We start from the raw sequence: 20,215 nt of genomic DNA on the forward strand, positions 1-20,215 counted from the left end.
GCACTATGGGACTTAACATCTGAGGTCATCAGACCCATAGACTTAGAACTACTTAAACCTAACTAACCTGAGGACATCACACACATCCATGCCCGAGGCAGGATTCGAACCTGTGGCCGTAGCGGCAGCGTGGCTCCGGACTGAAGTACCTAAAACTTTGGTTTGTGATGCTTAAGCTATATTTGAGCAGAATGAAATATGCAATGAACGCGTGGGGTTTTTGGTGCCAATCAACACATTATACATGAAGGTGGCTGTTAGACAACAAACTTAAGCCAGCCAGCAGAATGATAGTATATGTACTTGGAAAATTATGATCAGCAGGACGTGCAAACTGCTAGCTCAACATTTAGACAGGTACTGAAGATCAAGGAAATGGAAGACATAACATCCTACGAATATTAGTGACACCAACAGTGAAGGAGAGCTACCTGATGCAAAGCTGTTTCACATACGGCTAGCACAGTTATTGGGGGCAGCCTAGGGAGCAGTAGTGACCTGTGATAAAGACGATGTGCAGGTGTAGATAACGTTGGCAGACGAAGTTCTCGCAACATTGAACAGTACATATACAGCATACATAACAATGGTCTCTGACTGTTTTGCACAGCAAGAGACCACAGCAATAAGGAAGGGCCAGCACATGGATATTACTAAAAAGCTACAAGAGCCCTGTGCTAGAGAGGCAAGTGTCGATGTTATTGCAAAACAAGCAGAACATACCCAGGCCAGGAACAAGTAAAACACAGCTACTGGAAATAGCCAACAGAAAGAGTTTTGTTAGTATCAACAGCTGTCTGGCGGCCGAGCAACAAGATGGACCAAACAATTTGCATACCAAAATGACGCCAAATGACAACAGTGTCCGGACGTTGGCCTGGCAGGCTGCAAAAATCAACAGCAGCGCTTTCAGCAGAGAGATGAGTCTGATGAGGAAACTTTGTCAACTCATCTACTCCACCACACGGGTTATATGTTAAAGACATGAGGTTGGGACACAACATCCTAATTGATTCAGGATCAGACGTTAGTGCACAGCCCATTGGAGACAGCAGAACTGCAGCCACAGCCCCGCAAATGAATCTCATAGCAGTGACTAAGTCAGCAACAGCGAGCTAGGGAAACTACAAAATGGAGGTAGATTTAGGGTTCGGAGAGAGTTACCAAGGGACCTTTGTACTAGCGGAAGTGGTAGAGACCATACTGGGTGCCAATTTCCTATATGAGACGGGAATAGACGTATGTATCAGCGCCACACAGGTTAGGAAAGATGGAGAATTCGTCACAGGTATACTAGGACGAAAAACAAATCAGACCATGAACTACACACACACAGTTTGGTAGTAAATGGTGAAAGTGGCGGCAACTTGGTGCATATGCCGAATGTGTCACACAGCACAGTGCGCCACATTAGGATGACTTCAGGTCAGCAAGTCTTGAAGTGGCCATGGAAGTTAGGCCCAGATCGTTTCATAGCAGCAAAGCAAGAATTTGAAGGTTCGTTGAAGACTGACATGCTATGTAGATCTGAAGGCCAGGGGCCTCATCACTACACAGGGTAAAAGAGAAAGATGGCAAATGGAGGCCCTGTGATAACTGCTGCTACCCGATACCCAACATCAAGGACTTTTCCAATCTCCTGACAGGAGCGACAATATTTCAAATAATTGACTGCAAAAAGGCATACCACCAGATGCAAATTGCGGAAAATGATGTATCAAAGGCAGCAGCAACAACATCTTCCAGCTTGTTGCAGAATGTGTGAGTGCTGTTTGGATTGAAGAACGTGGTGCAGATGTGGCAGCAGTTTATTTGCGAGATGCTAATGGGATTGCAGTGCCATTTCGTGTATTTGGATGATATATTGGGGTTCTCAAAGCTGAAGAAGTTTCATGAAGAGTACCTTTAGGTCTTTTCGAGTGCGCCACTTATGGAGCGGTAATCAATAAGGCGAAATGCATGTTTTGATAACAGCTGATGGCATTCTTGCGCTAAGCAGTGTCGGCAGCCGGGATATGCACCCTGAAGGATAAAATAGCAATCACCAAAGCGATGCATCGACCAAATAATTACCGCCAACTCAGAAGGCTTTTAGGAGCGGTAAACTTCTTCTAACAACATCTTCCAGCGCAAGCCGAAGTGCAGGTGCTGTTGACATCACCTCTAGCAGGCAAGAGTGGCTGACAGTCCTTGCAGGGACTCCAGAAATCCATAAAACGTTCGACCAAGTGAGGGCAAACCTACAAAAGGCAGTTCTGTTGGCGCACTTATTACCACAAGTACCGTTATCAATAGTGGTCCACGCCAGTCAGAAAGAGATTAGAGTCGTCCTTCACCAATAGATGGACAAGCATTGGTAGCCCTTTGGTTTCTTCTTGCACAGGTTCACAGGAACACAGACAAAATGGAGTGCACATGACAGGGAACTGAGCATGATGTATGAGGCAGTGGGAGATATCCGTCCATATATAAAAGCCAGGACATTCATGATTTATACTGACCACAAATCCATCACATTCTCATTCAGCATGCATAAAGACAACTGTTCTCCATGACAATTCCGACAATTAGAATTCATCAGCCAGTTCACGACAGATTTGCTTCGTATTAAGGGAGCTAAAGCGTCATCGCCTATTTCTGCTCAAGAGCTGAATCCATCTCTCAGACAATTGATTATGAGGAGTTGGCAGTGTCACAAGCCACAGACCCTCAACGACAGGAGTACTAGCAGGACATTCCTATAGAACTGCAGCTCAATCAAATGCAGCTGGCAGGAGGGAGGGTTAGCATTTGGTGGCGACATGACATGAGATTAGCCTAGACCTTTAGATCCCAAGGAACTATGAAAGGCAGTTTTCTGTATCATCCACAGGCTAACCCTCCCAAATGGTACCACAAGCATGAAACTTCAGACGGACCGGTCTGTGTGGCCAAGCATTAAAAAGGATTGCTTTAGATTCGTGAAGATGTGCATGCTGTACCAGAAGTATAAGTTTGGCCAGTAGTTCTGCAAGCCAGCGGGAGAATTCCCACCAACTAACGTTGGTTCTCGTACATCCACCAGGGCATTGTAGGACATTTTATGCCCTTGTAAGGCTACTGTTATTTACTGATTGCTGGGGACTGGTACAAGTGATGTGCAGAAGCAGTGCCACTGGCAAATATATCGATGGAGACAGGGGTCCTTGTGTTTCTGTTGGCATGGATTGTGCAGTTCAATTGTCCATTGCATGTGACCACAGACCAAGGCCATCAGTTTGAATCGACAGTATTCTGGAGCTGGCCGAGATGTGCAGATATCAGCATCACCACATGACTGTCTACCACCTGGCAAATAATGATATGGTCGACTGCTGGCACAGGACATTAAAAGCAACATTCATGTGCCACGTGGTGAGCTGGATTTTGGCATTTCCATTAGTGTTACTGCGCCTAAGAACCACTTATAAACCGGATTTAGAGGCATCCATGGCAGATCTGGTTTATGGTTCAAATGGCTCTGAGCACTATGGGACTCAACTGCTGAGGTCATTAGTCCCCTAGAACTTAGAACTAGTTAAACCTAACTAACCTAAGGACATCACAAACATCCATGCCTGAGGCAGGATTCGAACCTGCGACCGTAGCGGTCTTGCGGTTCCAGACTGCAGCGCCTTTAACCGCACGGCCACTTCGGCCGGCGATCTGGTTTATGGAGAGGCCTTGCTCCGACCAGCAGATTTCTTCATGTCGCTGACAGTCAGAGATGGAACAAATTCCAGACGTCCTAAGGTAGGTACCTACACACAGCACTGGGCTCAAGATGCAATGGAGGCAGCCCATTCATACAGAAAGAATTTGTTTCTGGTCCTATGAGTGGTTAAGGATGGTTGCAATTCCATCACCACTGCAACCAGCCACTCTGGACCTTATAAGGTGTTGACAAGAGGTGAGCATACGATAAGACAGAGTGCAATGGAAACAACAAATCATCTTCTTAGACCTGGTAAAACCTGCCCAGATGCTAATGTCAGATGCGGAAACAGAGCATGGACGACAGGAAGAAACACTGCCTGCTTCGAAGGAACTGCAGGAAGAGGAAAGAACACAGAAAAGAAACACATCATTAGCCACACATCACGCCGACCCAGTGGTGAAATCACAGACACCTGTATGTCACCCTAGGGCAGGACGATACATCGATACAAGTACCCTTGAGTCCCTGGAGCTCTGCTATACAGGGGTGAGGGAGGGGAGGCTGTGCGGGAGCAGTCAGTGCCAGTGTGAAGTGCATGTAGTGCAAGTTGTTTTTTATTATCTGGGACAGACCCAATTGACAGTTCTGTTACTCCTTGGATTTTATTGTTAGTCCTTGATTGTTTGAATCTTGCAGTACATTTAACAGTTTGTGGTTACAACTATCAATGAAGTTTCTGGCAATCCTGACATATGAATATTATTTTGGACAGAACATATGAGCAGCCAGCTATCTATAACGTTATTAGTTACGTAAGGGAAAAAAACATAATGGATAAAGTAAACAGGCTGTCTATATTCCCCCATAAACACTGTTTGATGTGTTTGTATTATGGATATTTTGTAGACAAGAAATGATTCCCGTATAAGAACCGTGGACAAGGCGATTTATCAGTAGGTTCCTTTTGGCTGGAGTCAGAAAGTAGTCACATGAGATCCCTCGCTCATGTGGTGCGAATTTTGTCTTGACTAACAAATTTACTGAAGAACTGTTAAGGATTCGATCGCATCTAACGACACTCTGAGACGAAAAAAAGTCACACCATGAAGTAATTACCAGAATGGGACGAAAATCGGTAGATGTGGTATACACATATAGAAAAACCAACGATTACAATTTCAGAAAACTTGGATGATTTACTCAATAGAAAGAGCTTCACAAATTGAGCAAGCCAGTGAGGTGTCGGTCCACATCTGGCCCTTATGCATGAAGTTATTTGGTTTGGCATTCATTGATAGATTTGTTGGACGTCCTTCTGAGAGATATCGTGGAAAATTCTGTTCAATTGGCGTGTTAATCGTTAAAATCCCGAGATGGTTGGAGGGTCCTGCCCATAATGCTCCAAACGTTCTCAGTTGGGGAGAGATTCAGCACCACTGATGGCCAAGGTATATTTGGCAAACACGAAGACAAGCAGTAGTACCTCTTGCCCTGTATGGGGGGGAGGGGGCATTATATTGTTGAAATGTAAGTCCAAGATGGCTTGCCACAAAAGGCAATAAAACTGGGCGCAGAATGTTGATGACATATCGCTTTGCTGTAAGGGTGCCTCAGATTACAGCTAAAGGGGTTCTGCTGTGAAAAAAATGGCGCCCCAAACCATCACTCATGATTGTCGGGCCATATGAGGAGCAACAGTTAGGCTGGTATCCCACCATTGTCTGTGGCGTCTCCAGACACATCCTCGGCCTAGACTCTCATTGACTGGAGAAGAATTGTTTTCAGTGACGACTCCCACTTCGAACTGAGCCCCAGTGACCACCAAAGACGTGACGTGAGACACACCTGATACCAGTCTGACTATCACCCACCATATGGCCTGACAACCACAAGTTATGGTGCCATTTCTTTTCGTAGCAGGATCACTTCCGTTGTCATCTGTGACACCATTACAACACAGTGGTACGCTGACGATATTCTACAACCCGATTTGTCGCCCATCATGAAAAATCATCCTGACCTTACATTTCAGTAAGATAATGCCCATTTATTTATGGGTACAGTTTCTACTGCTTGTCTTTGTGTTTTTCAAACCATACCTGGAGAGTTTGTTCGCCAGATTGCTTCCCAGTTGGGTACGTTTGGAGCATTATGGGCAAGGCCCTCCAACCAGCTAGCATTTTGACGATATAACGTACCAGCTGGACAGAATTTGGCACAATATCCCTCAGGAGGATATCCAACAACTCTTCAATCAATCTCAAGCCATATAATTTCTTGTATGAGGGCCACTGGTGGACAAGGCATTATTGACTTGCTGAGTTCGTAAAGCTCTTTATTTTGAATAAATCAACCAATTTTTCTGAAATTATAACCGTTTCTTTGTCTGTACATGTACAGCACATCTAACGATTTCTATCCCCTTCTGATAATCCCTTCGTGTTGCGTCGTTTTTTATATCTCAGAGTGTATTTGTGACAAACAAGATTATAAATGAGATTGCCACTCTTTTCACTTGCAGCAATTTAAATTGTACTCTTAGGTTTCTGCCTAAGCATACTATTGGAAATCGTGACACATTCGGGAAAACCGGTCAAATATTTGCGACAACAAGGAATACAAACGTCTCTGCGGGTTGGTTCACTAGCAGCAATTTCATTTTTCCTTTTTTGATCAGAAAATCTCTCCATATTCAGAATAAACACTAAATCAATGGTACAGGCAAGACTATAGATGTAACTGCTCCTCGTTTTATTTTGAGCAATTTTAGCTGCGGTCTTGGGTTCCTGGGTGGGAATTCACAACTTGGAACGAACTCATTACTGAGAGAGCACACTCGTATATATAAATAACATCGAATACTGCGAAACATACTTCTGTTACAAGAATAAGGAAGTCCCAGAAGGTGTTACAAACACAGAGATGAACAAGTACTACTGTGTACCTAGATTCGAACCTACTTCCTTCCACTCCACAATTATGCATCTCTAACCACACAACTATAGTAAACACAGACTAAATAATGCATTAAAACAGTTCATAGGCATACACTTCAACAGATGATACGTTATTAAATGACAATTAATTATAACAAATCGCACCTAGAGGGATAAACCTTCACTGTGCTTTCACCTTAAAAGGCATACTGACATAACACCCAAGTTATAACATTGAAACAACTGAAATACAGTGACAGAAAAAAATGTTGCAACACCAAGATGAACTTGTGTGTTAAAAACGGAAGTTGATAGGCGAGTTTCTTCGTTTGAAAGATGATGTCTAATCAAATTTCGCGCCAGTCGCATAAGAATGGTGCTAGTAGCGCCTCTATGAGCATGCAAATCAGATTTGCTCTTTTACACACGCTGCAAGGGTCATCTGCGTTAGTTTCCTTTGAGACTGGACGTCGTGAGTTCATGTTAGTCAAGAATGCCTTTAAGGCGGCAAAGACGCCATTATCAACACATCACTGAGTTTTAATGGCGTGGTGTAATAGGGCTACGAGAAGCTGGATCTTCTTTATGCGATACTGCCGAAAGACTTGGCAGGAATGTAGCCATTGTATATGATTGCTGGCAGCAGTGGTCACGAGACTGTATGGTCGCAAGAAAACCAAGCTCCAGACAGCCATGTGGCGCTACTGAGAGGGAGGGCCACCGTCTTCAGCTTATTTCTCTGGCGCATTGTACTGCATCTACAGTAGCAATATAAGCAGCAGTTAGCACCAAAGTGACGCAATGAACTGTTACAAAGCAGTTACTTCAAGGGCAGCTCCGGACCAGATGCCCTGTAGCGCACATTCTACTGACCCAAAACCACAGCCATTTTCTACTTCAGTGGAGTTAAGCAGGAGCTCTTTGGAGGACAGGGTGGAGGTTTGTTGTGTTTTCTGATGATGACTGGCTCTAGCTCGATGTCAGTCATGGTTGTGCATTGGTTAGAAGGAGGCCAGTTGAAGACCTGCAGTCAACCTGCCTATTTGCTAGACGTAGTGGACCTACACCTCAAGTTATGGTATGGAGTGCGATTTTATATTTTCGTGGCTAACCACGCACCTTGACGGGAAATTTGTGTGTCAGTCTGGTGATTCGATCTGTTGTGCTGCCATTCATGAACGGCGTTTCAGGTAGTGTTTCCCAACATACTGCTGTTGTAACCCAACATGCTCTACAGAGTGTCGCCATGTTGCCTTGGCCTGGTTGATCACCAGATCTGTCTCCATTCGAGCACATATGGGACACTATCAGACGACACGCCAGTGACCTCCACAAACAGCACTAGCCATCCCTGTATTGACTGACTTAGTGCAGTAGGCATGGAACTCCATTCAGCACACTGACATCTGGCACCTGTACGACACAATGCATGCATGTTTGCATGTTTGCATTCAACATTCTGGCGGTTACATTGGTCATTAATGTACCAGCATTTCACATTTGCAGTGTCTTATCTCACTATGTTAATCATTAAATACTTGTATGTTAGCTAGACAAATGTATTCCTGAAATTTAATTACTTTACATTAATTACTTTTTGGTATTGCAGTTTACTTTCCATCAATTTATGATGAACCTAATGAGACACTTCAAAAGTAACAATTAAGGGCTGTCACATGACCTCTTTCCAGTTCCAATTTCAGATGAATGTCAGATCCACTTACGATTTTTAGTTAGTCATGTAACAAATAAATAATATTGAACAAAGTAAGTAATATTTAACAAAGGTAGTAATATTTAAGAAAGTAAGTAATATTTACAGAACCCTCTCTTGATAGTAAAGAATCTTTGCCAAACCAGCAATTCATCTTCTATCTCTTGTGTCCAGAGAGTTTAGAATATGCAGGCTAAGCACCTGTGCCTCATTATTACTGAAGCACCTGGCTTTAAAGAGGGCAGGAGGATGCCTGGTGTAGCGTCTTCAGTTCCTGTGCAAGCAGCTGACACAAGCAAGGTAATGTCGCCATATCAGCCCCCCCCCCCTCCACCCTTTTTAAAGCTGAGTGCTGCAGGAATATTAGAGTACTGGTGCTTAGCCTGTCAGTCAGCCCTCGTGACGATCGGTGGGAGAGGGGGGGGGGGGGGGGGGAGTGGGAGGATGAGGCGCTCTTGGCAGCCACTGGTAAAATCGTGTCGACCTATGATGTCCTTGGCGAGGCTGCAGTGTCACTCGGCGTTGTAGGCTCGGTAGAGGTCAGTAGAAAACAGACAGGATGATGCTGCAGAGTTTCCTCCTAGTAGAAATAGTCAGGCTTTAGTCGCTATATGGAACTGTTTCGTGTCTACCGATTTGGTCAATCTTTAAAGTGTTCTGCTCTTTCTAAAGCACCCTTCAGGGATCATTGAAATAATAGGTGCATGGTGTATATCTTAGCCAGACATGTGATGCTGTAAGCAGATCTTTATGGATGAACCTCTCTCCGTGCCTGACAGGTGGGGCTGCAGGCAAATGTTGCATTTGGGAGCTGAAATGTCATCTGAATGCTGTCACTGTTTTTGCAGCAGTTTGCAAAAGTGGTGTTGTTACAATGAGTTAACCTGGCACCCACAGCTGCCCACCACAGACCATTTGGGCTGACGAATATCGCCTATCCTTCTTTACTGATTTGTACAGGCCTAATAATTCTAGCAGCAAGCTGTCCAATCACGTTGATGAGTAACATATTAGTGCACCTTCAGCAGGTGATGCAGCCTCTCCACCACTCCATTACTAGCAGGATGGAAGCTAGTGGTGCCAGGATGGTTGCAGCTGCATAGTTGGAGGGGCTCATTAAACACTTGTGACTGTTGCCTGGAGGAACCAGATTATGCAGAGTGCTATGTGTCAGAATTCTGTGGAAATGTGCGCATGTTTTTTGTCCCAGGATGTGTGACACCAAACACCTGTGGCTCAATATGGGACAGATATACGTCGAACCTGCAGGTCTGTGTGTTCACTTTGCACTAAGTCATGTAGCACTGTGTCCTCTTGTTGTTTGGCCGCTAGTATTGGAGCAAGAGGGGTATGGCCCCAAAGTACCATTATCCAAGATGGCGGCGATGATGTCAGCCAAGATGGCAGCTGTGATGTCAATCGAGATGGCGGATATTGGCGGGAAGTTTGAATTTTGGTGGGAAGAAGGTCAATTGGGCTACCTCCACTAACCTAACCCCCATAAAAATGGCGTGGACTTCAAATTCCAACATGATAATGCACCACATGCCTGTTATCTCTACTAAGCAAGGAAAATGGCGGGAAAAGAGGACTTGTCTTTATTATTTAACCAATTGCAAGCAGATGCTTGGCCACTGGGTCTGGACTCCAACTGGCTTAGTTCATAACGTCGCCACCAGAGTGCGCTCTCATGTCGTCGGATGATGACGCAAGTACCGTTATTCAAGATGGCGGCACCCAGTTTGTTCACCACGACGTTCCTTAGCCGAATCACTTTCAAAAGGGGGTAATTTTATCACGAGTTTGCATCATGGGCTGATAATACGCATGCCTACAATCACCGTCACGGTATTTGTCCGAAAAAAAATAACACCTCATTCACAGGCAATGTCGTACCTCGATTCGTAAAGTGGGTATAGCTTTCAACATGGATACTTGTGTGCACCTGTAGAACCAAGACCACTTGTGACAGTAAAATATGGTAGTTGCTGGGATCAGGTTTTTTCTTAACATATCACCAATTACATCTCTCTGTCTAGGATAGGGTGGAAGGACACTCAAGAAAAACGTAATTGACATGCACAAAGATGGCTGATTTTCGGTCAGTATCATTTCGTATTGCAGACAATCGTGTATTGAGGAAGTATTACATATAGTAGTAGAGGGAATGCGTGATATGTTCGCATTTGAGCATAAGGTTTATAAAGTATGTGTTTGTGGAAAGGAAATGACCATGTCCACTCATAAGGAGGGTCTGGATTTGACATGGAGTATTGTGATAGCAAAAGGAAGAGTATGTCTAGTCGTAAGGAAGGTACAGATTTTTCTATTTCCAGAGCCACTGCCGACAGCAGGGGGTATTTCCGATACTTCGCTCATTGTCGAATGCCATTCAATTGAGATCGCGATCGTAACATTTAATTGTAAGTATAATGATAAAAGATATATGTGACCAGTTTTCTGGAATAATTCCGTGTATGCATGGGCTATGATGGGAATGATTCACGTTCCCTGTTAATGGCAGCAGCCGTCCTAATGCTGAGGCCTGTTGGAGTGAAGAAGTGTAGGAATGTATATGAGCTAACTTTGACGTCTTTAGACGATCGAATAGAGAACTAATACTTAGTATATGTTGGTGATTTGGAGTATGTTAAATTAGTGAGATCGGTATTCGCAAGTGGTGATGTCATTTTTTCATCTGTTTGTTTCTAGTTACTCAAAGGTCTAGAGCACGCTCCACCTAGGTAAAGTTTCAGGTTTGTAGAGAAATAATTTCGAGTCTATATCTACTGCTGTGTGCTTGATATCGAGAACTACCGCGATAACCATATAATATTATGGTTGATGATGTGAAAATACTTGTGTTCGTGTAACCCCAGAGTCTGGAGATGGGTGTAGAAAGGCAAGCAATCACACAGGTCCAGACTTGAAACAGTAGCACGTTTGTATCGATGGGGAAAGGACTCTGTCTTTGCACATCAGCTCTGAGAGTGACTTCGATTCAGTGAGGGCTTTCTGATGTAAAATGGGTGATTTTGTATTGCGTAGGATATGAATTGTATGTTTACTACATCGATACCATACACGTTGATATATTGCTGAGTTGGAGATCGGTTTCACACACTAATATTCGAGCTCCTGGCCCCAGTGGGAGGAGAGTGTAAATGAGTAGGTCTGTTTACGTATTTGACGATATGTATGGCACTTTTCGATTTTTAGTTGCTGGTGCAATATGGCGATCAGTGCGAAATAGTTTATTGTGGCTGAATGTCACATCTGTAGAAAAAAAGAAAAGGTGGACGGTGCTTCCCTAGGACTGAGGAGCGCAGTGACATACAGTGGGTTTGAGTGCAGGCATATGATTATTTTTTTGGGTGCTGTACAGATATAAAAGATAAGTGCACTCTTTGTGTAAGATGTGTATCTATTGCATTGTAATGATAATGTGGATTATGTTGTGTAAAAGTGTATATATTGAATTGTAAAGTTAGTGTTGTTTATGTTGTGGCGTGACTAGAGAGGATGACTGTGTGTCCTATCGTGAGGGATGTATAGTTTCAGCACATGGATAACGGAGAGAGAATTCTTATGTTGAGAATTATGTGCGTTATAGGTAGTAAAACTGATTCCAGAAGCACAGCCATCAAGAGGAGACATTAACTGTACAATGATGGGTGTCCAACTGTATCAGCAATGGTAATATTTAATTGTAGTTACATTGGTAGATATATTCCTGGCTTCCAATATCGTTGTGAGTATGGTATGTATTTGATGATCTGTATACAAGTTTAAGGGTTTAATTGTCAATGCACTTTAGCGATCTGTGCAAAATAATTTTACCACTGAAAGTCTCAGAAAGAAGAGGTGGATGGTGCTTGGACGCCGGCGGCATCAGTAATTCGGCGCGTAAATTCCGTAAGCGGAAATGATAATGTTGGATTCATTCACATGCTTTATGCTGGGATGTGGGAGCCCCTACATAGCTGTGAGAACATTTGCATATGTTGAGAGCAGGATGGGTGTCATGTGATGGAGTGGGTATCACGTTAGGACTGCATTGGACGTTATTGTGCGTTATTTTCGTAAAGAGGTTCTATTAGGGCAAGAATTTCCGTGCATACAAGCTGAGAGAAGACGAAAACTACTACAGAAGCACAAGTTAAGTATTTCTGGGGGACTATGGAATTTACTAGAGTTCGACTTGGTTATTATTTTAGATAGCAATGTGGCTTGAGTATAAGATTGAGAACGTTGCTAGATGCGCTTGCAATGGTAAGTAGCCACGCACGGTAAAGCATCTATCTAACGTCACATATGGTCCGTTAGAATCACTAAAGAGAAAGCAGGTTCTGCGATTGTGGAATGGATTTGTGCAGCATCTTCGCCGGACTGCAGTTAGAGTGAGGGTAGTGAGGATCCCCCCACATGCACCACCCTGCTTGGAGTGGGTGCTCTGTAAATAAGCCTTCGTCCCTGTCCAATCGCGTCATGAACGGTGCCTACATACAACTTTCACCTGCATTCGGCGGGACACGTATTTGGATAGGAATTTCTGAGAAACGAAGTATGAATGAGATGTCGCCGCCTCATGATTATGGGACCCGAGCGGGAGCCTGTGCGTGGTTTGACAGCTGACAGCCGCGCCACGTCGTTGGGGTTCCCTATGTCTCTACTGGATAGGAGTTGGCGGAGGGTGCTTTTGTGCATTGATTGAATTATTTTGCGAGCAGGTCTGTAGGCTGTGCTATGCGTTATCTGGACAGTTTACGAGTACTAAGCGTGTCTACATATCCCTGTGCTGCATTATTTAGGAGGAGTCTGCAAGTGTGTAATGAAATTATTTCGGTAAATTAGGAGTTGTTTGCGTGTCTGGAGAGCGTTATTTAGAAGTAGTTTACAGGTCTGTGAGCAGTGCGAGATGGCCCAAAGTATGTCTTTTGTATGAGTGTGATAAATAAAATGTTCCAAAATAAATACAGTGCACTCCCTCCTTACTCTCCCCAGCAGCCCAGCCCAGTCTGAGTCATTTTCACACAATTTTCCCCTTACAGACCATCACCTGGGGTTCGATGACGTAGAGTCACGTGACTAACGCAGTAGCCAATAGGAGTGCACCATTCTAGGGGTGAGGGGTGGTATGTCATGGAAGAATGAATATTGCTGTTCCTAGTGGGAAAATGTGAAAATTGTGATTTCATAATTGAATATGCAAATTGTACATTGATTTATGGAATATGATTAAAACTGAAATGGAATAAAGTACGTAGGTAATTGATAGCTCAGATGCACAATGTGGGTGTCACAAGTGTTCTCTTACATTCGTTACGATATTTGCAGAAGACTTTCTGTGGCACGGGTATGAACGTGCAAGGTGGAGGCTATGAGGTCAACAGTCGCACGCTCGCAGACCGCTGACGTGGTGCGTGCCTGGTTATAACGTGCGAGAGAGAGAGAGAGAGAGAGAGCAGACGATCTTGTGTCATCACCTGACGTCACGGTAGCGGCCTCTGGTGGCCACGATGTGAACTAAGTCAGTTGGGCTCTGGAGCTCGTGGTGAACACACTGGGTGTCGCCATCTTGAATAACGGTACTTGCGTCATGATCTGACATCATGAGAGTGCACTCTGGTGGCAACGATATGAACTAAGCCAGTTGGAGTTCAGACCCAGTGGCGAACACATCTGCTTGCAATTGGTTAAATAATAAAGACAAGTCCTCTTTTCCCGCCATTTTCCTTGCTTAGTAGAGATAACAGGGATGTGGTGCATTATCATGTTGGAATTTGACGTTCGCGCCGTTTTTCTGGGGGTTAGGTTAGTGGAGGTAGCCCAGTTGACCTTCTTCCCGCCAAAATTCAAACTTCCCGCCAAAATCCGCCATCTTGATTGATTTCATGGCTCCTATCTTGATTGACATCATGGCCACCATCTTGGGTGAAATCATCGCCGCCATCTTGGATAATGGTACTTTGGGGCCATACCCCTCTTGCTCCAATACTGCCGCTGTCTCAGCCCAATGCACCATCTGAAGGCTGGCACAGTTCCGCAGCAGGAAATCTGCTGCAATGTTGTTTCTACCTGAAATGTGATGCACATCAGTCGTAAATTGGACTACATATTCCACTTATCCACACTTCTGTGGTGAGCCATGATCTGTTGCACATTGTAAGAAACTGTTTAGTGCTTTATGGTCAGTAAAAACTGTAAAATGTCTTCTTTTCAGAGGTGATGGAGAATATTTAATGGCCCTGTAGATCACCAGCAATTTGCGACTAATAACACTCCATTTCTTCTGCTGCAGCATAAGGCTTTGCGCGAGTAAAAGGCGAGCGGTTGTCATCGACCATCCACTCTCTGTTGCCGATCGGCGCCAACTGCATTTTGGCTCAACTCCACCATGAGAACCAATGGAGCACTAATGCACAGGTGAGTGAGCCATGCTGCTTGTGCCAAACGTTGCTTGACATTATAAAATGCCGCTTCACTCCATGGGATCCACGCTATCTTCCAACTACCAGTTGCGTGCTTGTCTGAGAGCAGGGCAGCAAGTTGTTCCTGCTGACATACCAGCCTTGGCAGATGTCGCAAGTAGTGATTTATCATTTCTAAAAACCTGGGCAATCCTCTGTAGACTAACAGCAAAGTCATATCTTGCACTGTTGTTACATGTCCAGAAAATGATGACAGACTGACTGATGAGCCACCTATCCTAAAAATTGAACCTTTTACTTGTCAAAAACAACCTTTGCGTTGTTAATGACTACACCAATTGTTGTAGGTATTGAAAAAGCTCTTGCAAGTGGGTCAAATGCTCTTCACCTGTAGGTGAAAATATGAATATATCATCCATGTAACAGAATAGGAATTCGCAATCCATAAGACATGAGTCTGTACTGGAACGCCCAAAATCAATTATTATAGCAGTTTTCTGTACCGTACATCCTATGGCACTACTGGAATTTACTAATATGTCTTTGTACAATCGACCACACTAAGCATCAGAGCATGAGCGATGGCACTGTTAAAGTCAGTCACGTTACACACAGGGTAACGATCGGGAGTTGTGCACGCACTGACTGCCCTGTAAACCCTGCATAATCACCAGGTGCTGTCTTTTTGTCCACCGTTTGTAGTGGAGATAACCAAAAACTATCCGAGCTTTTCGCAAAACGCACTTCCAACAGCTCCTGGAACGCCACTTGCGCTGCCAGTAGCTTGTCTGGTGGAAACCTCCTCAGATGAGCTGCAGTGGGTTGACCAGGTGATGTGTGAAGATAGTGCACTGTCAAGTGGTGACATTTCACTGGACAGATGAGTGCTGGAAATTTTGGTAGTACAGGGCTGAAAATATAGCCATCATTTACTGTAGTAACTGTTTCTATCAGCCAAAAAAACTTTTGGAGCCACAGACAGTACCATGTGTGACACACTCAGGTGGTTTCCACACTGTTGTACCAGGCACAATCGACTCCTCATTACCTGTTAGATTAGATGGCTGACCTATCACCACTCCAACTCAGTGTAATTAAATGGCAGTTCACTAATTACATGAGACAAAAAATCTGCACCGAGTATAAGGTTGGCGACATTGATGATAATAAATGTCCAAGAAGGCTCACACTGAAGACCCAAATCTAATGTCATTCTCTGTTCACCAAAAGTTTCAATGCACAAGTCATTCGGTGTGGTGAGTATATTCTGCGTCGGTTAGACAGGTATAACATACAGCTTTCTGGGGTAAACTCCCTTCTCAGACCCACAATCTACAAGAAAATTTTTACCAGAGATGCAATCGTGCATAATAACATCTGTGAGCGGTGCAACGCCGACGGTATTGCATTTGCAAGCTATCTTTCATCCTTTTGTTGCACACAAACACACTGCTGCGGACGAATGTCAAAGTCCTCTAATATCTGTCTATCTATGGTGTTTGGGCAACAGCAGGGAGAAACTGCATCCCCAAAACGCTGTTATAGAAGCACCATTGAACAGTAGTCATATCAAATATACGCCAATCATCTTTCTGACACCCTGTCTGCTGGAAAGGGGTGCACTCATAGCAGCGTCGGAATTTGGGCTGCTGTGCTGATAGCTTTAAGTTCAGGCGCGCGATTTGATACTCTAAACGTTCCACCCTTTCCTCCTGCATTAGCAAATTTGCACACATCGTGCATGTTTCAGTGCAAGTCATGGCACTTGCTGCTTCAACGCGCATTCCGTGGCCATTTTCAGCTGAGCTCTCAATTTTATATAATATTCATATACAGGGTGATTCAAAAAGAATAACCTTCTGTTATACATCATTACAAAGAGTATTTAAAAACGTTTTTTTTTCACTCAAAAACAAGTTCAGAGATGTTCAATATGGCCCCCTCCAGACACTCGAGCAATATCAACCCGATACTCCAACTCGTTCTACACTCTCTGTAGCATATCAGGCGTAACAGTTTGGATAGTTGCTGTTATTTCTCGTTTCAAATCATCAATGGTGGCTGGGAGAGGTGGCCAAAACACCACATCCTTAACATACCCCCATAAGAAAAGATCGCAGGGGGTAAGATCAGGGCTTCTTGGAGGCCAGTGATGAAGTGCTTTGTCACGGGCTGCCTGGCGGCCGATCCATCGCCTCAGGTAGTTGACGTTCAGGTAGTTACGGACAGATAAGTGCCAATGTGGTGGCGCTCCATCCTGCTGAAATACGAATTGTTGTGCTTCTTGTTCGAGCTGAGGGAACAGCCAATTCTCTAACATCTCCAGATACTGTAGTCCAGTTACAGTAGCACCTTCGAAGAAAAAAGGACCAAAAACTTTATTGGCTGAAATGGCACAGAAAACGTTCACCATAGGCGAGTCACGTTGATACTGAGTGAGTTGTTTCCCGCGGATTCTCAGTGCCCCATATACAGACATTGTGACGGTTGACTTTCCCGTTAGTGTGGAAAGTTGCTTCATCACTAAACACAATCTTTGAAACGAAAGATTCATCTGTTTCAGTTTGAGCAAGGATAAAATCACAGAAATCGAGTCTTTTAATCTTATCAGCTGCAGATAGTGCTTGAACCAATTTCAGACGATAAGGTTTCATAACTAACCTTTTTCGTAGGCCTCTCCATACAGTTGATTGTGGAATTTGCAGCTCTCTGCTAGCTCTGCGAGTCGATTTTCCTGGGCTGCGAACAAATGCTTGCTGGATGCGCGCTACATTTTCATCACTCGTTCTCTGCCGTCCAGAACTTTTCCCTTTGCACAAACACCCATTCTCTGTAAACTGTTTATACCAACGTTTAATACACCACCTATCAGGAGGCTTAACACCATACTTCGTTCGAAATGCACGCTGAACAACTGTCGTCGATTCACTTCTGCCGTACTCAATGACACAAAAAGGTTTCTGTTGAGCGGTCGCCATCTTAGCATCAACTGACGCTGACACCTAGTCAACAGCGCCTCAAGCGAGCAAATGTACAACTAAATGAAACTTTATAGCTCCCTTAATTCGCTGACAGATAGTGCTTAGCTCTGCCTTTTGTCGTTGCAGAGTTTTAAATTCCTAAAGTCGTGGTATTCTTTTTGAATCAGCCTGTATAATGTATTTTCTAACGAAATCCATGCAATGTAAATTGTCTATGGATGAATAAACTACTACTACAGCATCTACATTTATTTATGAAGCAGTAACATTTTGAAGGAAAATCTCATTGGCTGTCCATAAGCGAGTGATGATTTGTCATGTTGACTTCCCATTATTCATCACAGTAGCCATTATTAATATCAGACTGTAGAAAAGTTGCTGCCACCAGTAGTGCTCTTTGTCCAGATTTTATATGTGATAGTTTTGAGCTGTTTTGTTTAGTAGCAAGTTTTTTTTAATTTACATAGAGTACGTTTTCCGATATTTCCTTCGATATCTTTACAATAAATGTGTATTTCTCAATTTGGTAAGTACATCGTTTCCAACAGATAGCAATCCTTGTCAGTTATGATTCCACTTGGTGTCTAACAGGTTATGTATAGCATTTGTAACTGCCTATACCTGTACGACCTCGATACATACAGGGTGAATCACCTAAAAGTTGTGTCACAAACATTCCAGAACTGGAAACTGCTTTTGATTTACAGTTTTCATAGAATGGGTTGATAGTCAGGGGCTAATATTTTTAGCCAATAAACAGATTCTGACAATAATTATGAAGTGTATTTGTTGTGCAAACATACACTTTTTAATTGGAACAATGCCTATTGATACTGACAGACTAAAAGTCAGTCAGTAAGGGTAAATTAGAAAGTTAGTGGTATTTGCTGCAGGATTCTAATGTGAGTCATGTACGAGATATCATATTTTGAAAGTTTCCACACCTACACTTGTTTTGGGTCATTTAGGCGCGTAGTTGCTAGATATGATGTTGCTATGTTTGCCTACAGCATACTTATGTGTACGTTGAGTGCACTGGGACTTGCTAATCGGTTAGTATGTGACAGTCCGAGCAGTAAGTAGTGAGTGGCCTAGGGGATTTACCAATGCAGAAAAAGCCAACATCCTCATGGCGTATGGATAGCGTAGGAAGAATGCAGTTCGTTCTTGTACAGTGTGTATGGCAGGAGATCCCAATAGATGTCGACCATCTCGGCAATTATTTATCAACCTCTTCAACCAGCTTCGTGCAAGTGATAGTGTAGCACCTACAGAAAGTAACAGAAGGAAACAAATGACGACAAAAGAGTGAGAAATTAATGTCCTTGCAGCTGTTTCAGTTGATCGCGCGTTAGCTTCCATGCAATAGTACGCGGAAATGGCGTGAGTCAGGTAATTGTCTTATGCATTCTCTATCGACTTAGGTTCTAACCCTATCATATCTCACTCTATCAAGAGCTGCATAGAAACGATTATGAGAATCTCGTTGATATCTGTACATGGGCATTAAGATAGGATACCCGTATTGTATTATGTATTATGTTTAGTGATGAAGCCACATTTACGAATCATGCCCAGATAAACCACTGGAACATTTACTACTATTGGTCTGTTGACAATCGCCATTGGCTTCTACAGGTGGAATGTCAGCATCCTTGGAGTGTAAACGTGTGGTGTGGGATAGTCAACCATCAGCTCAGAGGCCCATTTTTCATGGACAGAACACTGACTGTGCACAAGTATCACAGCCTCCTTACAGACCACCTTCCACGGAGGCAGACTAGAAGCAACCCATGGCATCAATATGATGGTTATCCAGCCCATAGTGCACGAAGTACGCCGGCAAATTTTCACAAATTGTTTCCAAATCGCTGGAATGGATGCAGAAGACCTGCACCTTAGCTGGCACGTTCCTGGAATTTGATGCCTGTAGACTTTTTTGTGGGGAAAGCTGAAAGACGCTATCTGCAAGGACATACTAACTACACTCAATGATATACAACATAGACATCTCCATACCAGACTGGAAGCGTAAATTGCCACTTTCAGTGGACATTTTGAACACAGTCTGTGATAGTCAGTTGTCTCATTATTGGAAAGAAGCACATAGCTATTGTATGAACTTATATTGTTTTTTATTGTGTACTACCACAGGCATTCTGCAAGTGTAGATGTGTGAACTTTTCAAAATATCCCGTAAGTGACTCGCACTAGAATCCTTCAACAGATACCACTGATATACTAATTTACCCTAATTTTAGTTTGTTAATGTCAACGGACTTTGCCCCATTAAAAAAGTGTATGTTTGCACAAAAATACACTTTTTAAATATTATTACAATCTGGTGATTAGCTAACATTACGGAGCCTTATTACCAATCCATTCTGCTAAAACTGCACATCGACAGCATTTACAGTTTCCTCAATATTTGCTGTGCAAGTTTTAGGTGTTTCACCCTGTATACAAGATGGTCAGAA

Source organism: Schistocerca americana, chromosome 5 (genome assembly GCF_021461395.2).
Source record: "Schistocerca americana isolate TAMUIC-IGC-003095 chromosome 5, iqSchAmer2.1, whole genome shotgun sequence".
NCBI lineage: Eukaryota > Metazoa > Arthropoda > Insecta > Orthoptera > Acrididae > Schistocerca > Schistocerca americana.